At 38.4% G+C, this 9,419-nt stretch overlaps 1 long non-coding RNA gene across 1 annotated transcript in view; it reads right to left on the bottom strand.

Annotated features, from left to right (window-relative positions):
- Positions 1–4,285: 4,285 nt before the first annotated feature.
- LOC308495922 overlaps positions 4,286–9,419 on the bottom strand; it is a 66,013-nt gene continuing 60,879 nt past the window's right edge. The window contains exons 4-5 of the long non-coding RNA XR_013993078.1: positions 9,093–9,382; positions 4,286–6,636 (exon numbers count right to left, since the gene is read on the bottom strand). This is a non-coding gene — a long non-coding RNA (uncharacterized lncRNA). The remainder of the gene's footprint in view (positions 6,637–9,092; positions 9,383–9,419) is intronic.

Genomic DNA, 9,419 nt, shown 5'->3' with positions numbered 1-9,419 from the left:
GAGGCAGCAACCACCAGTTATATTTCAATCGGGGAAACACTGGAGCCAAAGGGCAGCATTTAACATGTTCTCGGCCAATATGGAGAATATCCCCCAAATTCACATCACAAACAGTAGTATGGAACGCCGAGTGGACTCTGAGAACCTGGCCTGTTTGTCATTGTTTAAGTACCAGTCACACTTGCGGGTGTCAGAGGTCACTTCTTTGTTTGTAGCTAACAAGTGGAAGATGACTCTTGTGTCTTTACTTCTGATGTAAACAAAGTGTCATGGAGAGAGATGGAGAATCGGCTGATGGGTTCATAAGGAACTAATTCTCTCAGCCTCCTCCTTCTTCTCAGTGTGTGCACAGGCTGAGCTTTGTAAGGTGCCCAAGGACATGGACTTACTTCACAGCGGGTGCAAACATTCAAGATTACAGTGTGACCTCAAATAGCTTAGGTGGCCAATCTAAATTCTACAGTCTGTCAAGCTGACCTTGTCCTTTCTTCAGGTGTTTACATGGGCTTGGAAAAGGAAATATTTCCATTACATAATTTCAGAGCAACATAAAACGTTGGCTAGGAATGAGATTAACAAATCTTAAATGTGAGCAATTTGGGTCTTTTACTTAATTAATTCCATTGAAAATCTTTGTCATTGGTGCTTTCCAGGTATATCATTATGTGTACGTTTGGAGATGACTTCCAAGAGAGAATAAGATAAAGAAAAAGAGCCTTTGAATTCACTTGGGACATTTTACATATACCTGAATTTTATAGATCTTATATGATCTGATCAGTCTTGTCTTATAATGGGATAAGTTATTTTTAAAGGCACATCTGTTATTTATAATTAAGCCTGATTTTGTTTTCTTGAGAATTTCTCTTTAAAAATTGCCCTTCTTGGGGTGGCCGGTTAGAGCATAGTGCTAATAACACCATTTTGATCCCCTCATGGGCCACTCTGTGCCCTCCTTAAAAATTGCCCTTCTTTCAGGCTCCTATCTACCCTAACACTTGTTATATTCCTAATAGAAGAACAAAGGATTTTAAAGGCAAGATTGTTACTTCAGAATAAATTAATGCTCCCTGTGGCTTACCCTTCCTCTGATAATTGGAGGGGCGTGTGAGATGCCTACTCATTCAAAAGGTTCTCTAGGGAGGTCTGTCATTCACAACCTCCTGGGCAGGCTGGAGCAGGATGAAACACTGTGACACAGGCTATGCAGGAAAGAATAACTAGGGTTAAACATGCATTGCCAGAATTTCAATCTCCTCAAACTGTCAATACTTTCGTAGAGAGGGATTAAAACTAATTTTCAGCAGTCATTATAGTGGTGCTTGTTTTGTTTTTCAAAACAAGTCATTGTTGGTGCCTACTTCTGAGCAATGTATAACTTACCGTAAATGTCCCAAGGGTTTAGTGACATGGCCCGCCCGCCCATGAATGAGGACAGTGGGGGTGTGTCTGCAGTATTTGCCACTGACTCACTGCAGTCCTGACATTCAGTGAGCAATCAGTGATGGATGACCAGGAAGATGACTGCATCCCATCATTGTTGTGGTTTTCAAAAACTAGTCAACATTGAAGACTTGTAGCTACAAACAAAATCAAAAATGTTTACATTTCTTTCCTTCTTGATGATGTCTATGTGTGAAGTAACTGTACTCTTTATAAGGACACACGCACCAAATAATTCAAGTAGGTATGGGTAGACTCAAAAGAGGTGTCCTTTTTAAGAGCTAAGTAGGAGTAAGTAGTAGTTGCCAGATAAAGTTCATTGTCAAGGAAACCCAAGTGTGAAGCAAGTAAAAAGCTTCCCACTAGTGGCTGAATATGACCCTTAGTTTGCTTACTTTAATTAAAGGGTGCTCCATGACCTTATCATCGTTTAGTCATGTCATGCCTCTTCAAATATAGTATTTTTAATAGCTTACAGTTTTATATGATGTTGAAATGAGAATTATCAGAATAAAAATTATATCTACAAAAATGATTCGGCATTCTTCTGCACAGAGGATTTTTCTATTCTCTCCTATATGTTTGTGTATTTATTTGTTTATTTTGTTTGTAGATCAGTACAGACAGTGGATATTTATTGTATACTTGGAGTCATAATCCAAAACTGCTTTATTCATTTTCTTGCTCAAATTGTTCCAGCTTTGGTCGATAAGAGCTTTTTCCTTTGGCTCCTGGGTCCCTTTGTTGTCTCCCCATCTTTGTGGGGGGTTTTGCTATTATTGCTGTTGTTGTTTTTGAGCACTTCCTTACTTTCTGGCACTCCAAGATGTCCCAGGCTCATTTTGTATGTTTCCTGCCCAGTCCTGAAATCAGCCATTTCTCCAAAGAGTCTGGTTCCTTTCATTGGAGAAAGAGGTTAGAAACCAGTATTTCCTTGCTACTGAGACGTTGTTGCTTTTTGGCCCTCTCATTTGACAAGACAAAGAAATATCTGTGTGTGTACTAACCAGTATATGTACACATATCTATAGATATTTCTATATGTATTTATTTGTATCTATATTAAGCTAAACATAACCACACATATCCAATTTAATATCACATGGATCATTCTCATCCAGTACCATGTGGATCAGTCTAGCCTTTCCCCTTTGCTTGTCTCTAACCTTCCACTCCCAAAAGTGAGAAATCTGGCTCCTAATGTCTACCGTCCATTGACTTACTGCCTATTGTTCAATTCCAGTCAGTACACACATACAGTGGTTTCAAAATTAACCCATGCTTCTTTGAGACTCAATTTTACCAACTGAGTGCAGTGCTTCTTATTTACAGTTCTTTGATCTTTAGTATTATTGTCTCCATTCATTTCCAAAGTTAGTTACAGATCAGCAACCTTTCCCCCATCCTCATCAGTAAGATTATTTCATACATTTGTAATACAGTTAGGTTATTTTGTCATAGCCTGCATTCCATCCTGGGATCCTCCGATCTCCTAAATGATGTTTTTAATTTGCATACATTTAAAAAAAGATATAATGTTAGCAGTTATTTGTCTCTTTTAGCAACCCAGCCTGACTCTAAGGGAGGATAACATGTTTGTTCATAAATCCTTCCAAAGTCAGCAGCAGGGACTATAATGATGCTACTTGGACTTAGGACCAGAAATTTTTTGCTGCATTTTTCAAGAAGATGATAAGTATCACAAAGAAAGAAGTAAAATGACTTTCAAAATTGTCGCTCTCAGTCCTCAGTCCATTTCTTCCCTACTTTGTCACCACATTGATTTTTACCTTATCTCTTATTTTATCTCAGAATAAAACTACTCAACACCAAGTTGACAAAAATACTAACCTTATTTATTTCCTTAAAATAAAGTTTATGTTAAATATTTACATGTTAACATCTCTTAATTTTTTTTATTTTTTTTTTACCGTAAGTGAGGCAAAATTCTGATTATTTTGGTCTTCTCTATATACAGCTATACCTCTGATCTTCTCTATCTACAGCTTGCATTAAATAAACCATTTTTACCAGCATAGAAAATTTTGGAAGCTATACCTTTGTTCTCAATAAAAGTACCCTTTTACCCTCAAAAAAAAATTGCATACATTAAGTGTCACTTTTTGTGCTGTGAAGTTCTAATCCCCACTCAAGGAGCTGGAGCATAAATCCCCATCCCGTCAAGTATAAGTTACACACAGTGATTTCCTTCCAAAGAGTAATGTATAAAAGTGCTGTGGTGGAGAGTAACCCTGCAGTAGAGAAACCTGACAAACACTGCCTCAGCCAGGAGATCAAGGTTAACATCACCAATCTGAAGTTGTAATTTTATCAATATGACAATGACAGGACATAGCTTGTGTAAATATTTAATATAAGCATTATTTTAAGGAAACAAGACCTGAGGGAATTACTCCTGACTTTTTCCTCTTTCTCACTCCCTACTATAAATCCTACAGATTGTGCTTTCTGTCATTATTTACAAAATCATCCCCTACTCTCTATTCCTCTATCCCTGCTTTCATAGCTATATTGAAAGCTCTCCTCTCTCCTTGCAATACTTCCTGGAGATTTAGACAGCAGGGACCTTCCTGCTGGATTCTGTATTATTTAGAGAGAACTGCATCTCACAAATGCAAACATCTGTTGAAGAACACATGGTAACTCTGTCACACAGGATGGGGTGCTCAGCATTGCAATAGTCAGCCCAGGTTCCAGACCCCAAACATCAGCTCTCATGACTAACTCTGTTTAAGCCCCAGGGAAACACTTCTCCATCACTCTTCTCCACCGCTCTTCCTTTAGACCCCCAAACAAAAGGCAGCTTTTCAGACACATCAATTGAAAAGTGAATTACTTGAGTTTATTAATGATAATATAGTCATAACAAAAGGGGGAAAGAAAGGGGAACAACACAAGGGCGTAACATTTAAAAGAGTTGTGCCAAAACAAAACAAAACCTAAACAAATGATGGCAGCAAGTCTTTCCGGAAAAATACGACATGTTCAGCTATGACTTTGGCCTGGGGCCTCTAGAGTCATCTCTGAGGATGCCAGTGACACAAAATTCAGTGATTTATTTCTAGCATATTTACTTATCATTTGGCGTCAAATGACTCACACTAATGCTAAGTCCAGTTAAGCCAAGTTTTGAATTCTAGTCAAGTTCAACAAACTTTCTTTTTTAAAACACATTTATGAAACGTGTTGTGCCAAAAGATGGCAATAGCTTTAATGTCCATCAACAGATGAATGCGTAAATGAAATGTGGTATTATATGCAACAGAATATTATTCTTCCATAAAAAAGAATAAGGTTCTGATACATGCTACAACATAGATGAACCCTGAAACATTATGCTCAGTGAAAACAGCTAGACACAAGGGACAAATATTGTGTGATTCCACTTATACAAAATGTCTTGGATAAGCAAATTCATAGAGGCAAAAAGTAGATTAGAGATTACCAGGGGCTGTCAGGAGGGGAAAATAAGAAGTTGTTATTTAATGGATATAGAGTTTCTGTTCTGAGCAAAAGTTTAGGCAATAGATAATGGTGATGGTTTCATAATATTGTGAGTGTAATTAATGTCGCTGAATTGTACACTTGAAAGGGATTAAAATGACATATTTTACGTTATACATATTTTGCCACTATAAAGAAATAAAACCTACTGTGTGGGTTTTGAGCACAAAATAGGGTTTGAGTAGTCAAGAAAAATATTTCCATGTGAGTTCCCTGAGTTGGTGCAGACCACTGAACCACCATCTCACCAGCTGACTCACATCACAGGTCACTCACTGACTCATGATCGTCAACATACTCTAATTTATAGACCCTGGAACATTTTGTCTATCTGGTCAGAGAGGCAGAAATATGACTAATATGGGTTCTTGCTGGTGTTGTTTTTTGTTTTCATTTTTCACAAAAACGAACACTCCATCTCTTTCATTTTGCAATGGAATTTGAGGCCTCAGTTGCTAAGAACTTTTGCCACTGCCATTGAGGGATTTTCCATCTGATAGGAAGCTTAGGTCATGATGAAGTGTTTAGTAATAGCTATTTGTGCTTCTGTTTTGTTTTCACAGCTCTTAGAGATTGTGTCGCCCCAGAATTTATCTGTATTGATATCTAAGCATAATTGGGAAATAAGCTCAAAATCCCAGGTGAAGATTTGACTTTTCTTTGAATAATAATACAGTAGAATGAGGAGGTAGGAGGGAGAGCTGGAAAGACAGAGAAAATACATCTTATTTAGTACAAGGTAACCCCTGGTTCTATAAAGTTACAGAACAAATTTACTAGCAGATCTATGTTAAAAGTGGCCGTAAGAGGTTTTTATTTACTATGATTTTGGGTATGATTTACTACTATGGTAACAATTCCATTTTTCTTTAATTTCCCTTTTTAAAAAATTGGGTAATAATGTGTTTTTCTAGGACCCATCAGCTCCAAGTCAAGTTGTTGTTGTTTTTTCACTCTAGTTGTGGAGGGTGCAGCTTGCTGGCCCATGTGGGAATACAACTGGCGACCTTCGTGTTATGAGCACTGCACTCTAACCAACTGCGTCAACTGGCCGCCCCCATTTTTTTTTTTTTAATGAAGAGTAAAACCACATTATCACATCAGTTTAGCAAAACAACTGTTTTTACTTTCTCTGAGTTGAGTACTTCGATCTCTTTTATGTTGTTATTAGATAGGAAAAACATATGTCTGCATTATACTGCTGTTTTCCTTCTTTCCTGAACCCTTCGATTTATGTGGGACAAAATAACTTGAAAGTACATAAAAGGATCTGAAGCACCAGCATAAAAATATATACCTACTGAATACCTCTCCCACCCTTCTGGCTCAGTGTCATACTAGGTGTATTGGGCGATACAAAAATCTCTGTTTCTCAGGACTTTACAATTTAGTGTCAGAGATAGAACAGATGCATGAAAAAAATAAATGTAGAAGAAAGAATGAATGCTTTACAACCCCATCCACTTTTCAATGAGATGACCTAGGCATTGTTGACTTCTTGAGGTTTGAATCCTTCCCTCTTAATACTTCCACAGGTTTTTTCTGTTAACAATGAAAAATCCAGGTCTTGGAATGGCTGAAGGAAGGAAATATGGTGGTCTTAGTGGAGGGAGTGATGGGATGTGATGCAGAGACTAGATTCTTTTGCCGGGCAGAGCCTGGATCATCCTGAAAGTGAAGGAGAAACAAAATCTATTATCAGGTAAGAAACAGAGCATACTTCTGAGCCTAGAGACTGGTATCTATGGGAGACATGAAATGAAACAACTCATTAGCGCTACATCAATTCAACTATATTATCTTAAATGAGCTGTTATGGCTTGGCCTGGCCTGGGGATGTCCTCACTATTTACAACATTGTTTTCATTGAAAAATGTATTTTTAATTTCAAACAGCCTGCAGGCAAACAGACTTTTGGAAACAACTTGTTAATAAAATGAGATTCTCCTGCGGTGCATAGGGGTCATGAACCTCTGGATTCTGGTAAAATGATAATAATAATAATAATGATGACGATGATGATGATTTACGAACTATTGAGAAGAACAAACAAAGCAACATTGTCTTACATCTGAAGAGATCAAAAGGCCAATCAGAAATCTGGTCCTAAAATCTGTGTTTTTTAAATTAATTTTCATGTGCCATCCTCAAGTGATGAAATTAGCATTGTGTAGTCATTCATTCTGAGAGATGTTCACCCAGCTTGTATTGATTAAAGCATATGTGCCAGGCATGGAGCTAAGTTCTTTGTTCATGTTACTTGTTTTAGCCTTTACAACCCTCTAAAATAGGTATCACTATACCCCTTTCCATATGAGGAAATTTAAACTCAAAGCGTTAGCTGATTTGACCAGGGACACACAGTTAGCAAGTAAGCGGAACTGGAGGCAGAAATTGGGTCTGTCTGAGCCCAAAGCCAGGGCATCCAACCACTTCCTTATACACCTCTATGGATCATCCCACCCTTAACCCATTTTTCTTTAGTCTCCAGCTTTTAAAAAACAAGTCCCTTTTAATTCAATGACTGGCTCAGGTAACAGGTGCCTTTAGTCTGTGCTATTTGTCCAAAACTGTTCCACCCCTTCCTCTTGAGTCTTGTTAAGTACTCAAACATGACCATATATTCAGCATGCTTTTCAAGTGTATCATTTTACATGTTCAAAATCTCACAACAGCACTTAGAAGTAAGTAAATAATAACAGCCATTAATTACAGATTGGTCAACTGAGGTAGAAAGAAGATGAATGATAGATTCTGGACATAGCAGAGGTAGGAGGGGCCCAGAAAAATCAATAAGTGTTGATGGACCCATGAATGCACCGGAAGAATCCTCCCACCTGCAGTGACAGCCAGGACTTTGAGATCTCAGTGTAATAATGAACTCGATTCCTTCCTCCTCCCTTTTCCATGGAATCACAAACACATAATGGCATTTATGAGTGCTCAGCTTTGTAGTAACTGATTTACAGTCTCTTCCTGTGTGTCTTTTAGTGACAAATATCAGAACCATATACAACGTGTTTTCTAGGTCAGAACAACACCCTGCGTCCAATTAGTCCCTATTAAGGAATTCCATCCAGTCTAACTCAGGACCATGCAGTGGCACCATCCAGGCAAGTAGGGACCTTGCAGAGGAAATGAATGGGGGAGCAGGGGGTAGACTAAGCACTATGTACTTCCTTGGGTCCCTGTTTTGAGGTGCAGGCCCATGGCAACCCTTCCAGCTAAACTACACAATGGCCCCAGGCTGTGGGGAGCTCTACTTTGAGGTGCTTTCATTGTATCACAACATCACAATGTGGAAGTAAAAGGCAAACTGAAACAACCAAATTCTTTAAACCACAGTTGTGTAGATAGAAGTATCCCCAGATGCCTTGCTCGTAGTATTTTTCACATGCCTTTTAAAGAGATTTAGTGTCTCTGTGCAACATTCCCTAGATGGTTCCAAACTGATGTTTGACTACAAAATCATGAATACATGTATGTATGCAAATATAATGCATATAAACACACACAACAGAACATTTACCATTTGTCAGATGCTGTCCTAAAGGCTATCAATGTTACTCGAGTTAAACCTCATAACCACACACTAGGATATAGGTGTGGATATAGGCGTGGTCTCAATCTTACGCATGAGACAATTGAAGCACAGAGGTGAGCTGTCAAGGGAAGCTGGGAACTCGGGAGCCAGGGTTTGAGTCTGACTCACTCTTCACCATCACACTCTACTAATGGCAGCTATTGTGGAAATAAAACACTAACTCTGATAAAATCTCTGTTGTAAAAGATTTGACCTGATTTCAGCTTCCTTGCAGACCAAATTAGATTATTGCTCTTTAGTTAATCCAACTGATCTTTCATGAGTGCCCTCAGATGAGGTAGGCAGCAGTAAGGTAAACAATTCCAAGTAAACACCCTTGCCCAAATTATCTTCAATATGTATCTAGGCTTGATGTCCAAAATTTCACCATTATAAGCTCACTTCTGTATGGTAATACTCTTCCTCCCCCTGACCTTTTTTTCCTAAGAACACAAAAGATCAAGGGCTATAAATCTGATACCCAAACGAGAACTGAAGAGTGACCACATGAAAAATCAAACATGTACTTCAAGCTACTTACACTGATAATAAATTGCATCGGATTAATTCCCAAGGGAAAGCTGACACTTGTGGCAATAAGCATTTCATTTATTTCTTGCTTTCTCCTTTTGGATATTTGTTTTTCCTCCTTTTTCTACTGCAGAGTCCACAACCATTTGAAATTCCTATCTCCCTCTGCCCTTTCTCTTTCCCATCCTTCAGGGTCTGTGTGGCCATCAGATTCACAGGCGTCAGAGAGTGAATTTTGCCGTAGACCTCGGTGTCCTCAAAGATGCACTGATGTAGAACTTTTCTGTGTGTGTATAGAATCTAAGTAAGAGAGAATGAGAAAGAGAGAGAAGAGAGA

The sequence above is a fragment of the Rhinolophus hipposideros genome (assembly GCF_964194185.1).
Source record: "Rhinolophus hipposideros genome assembly, chromosome: 3".
Classification (NCBI taxonomy): Eukaryota; Metazoa; Chordata; class Mammalia; order Chiroptera; family Rhinolophidae; genus Rhinolophus; species Rhinolophus hipposideros.
Note: the sequence above shows the minus strand (reverse complement) of the source record. Positions and strands in the feature narration are given on the sequence as shown.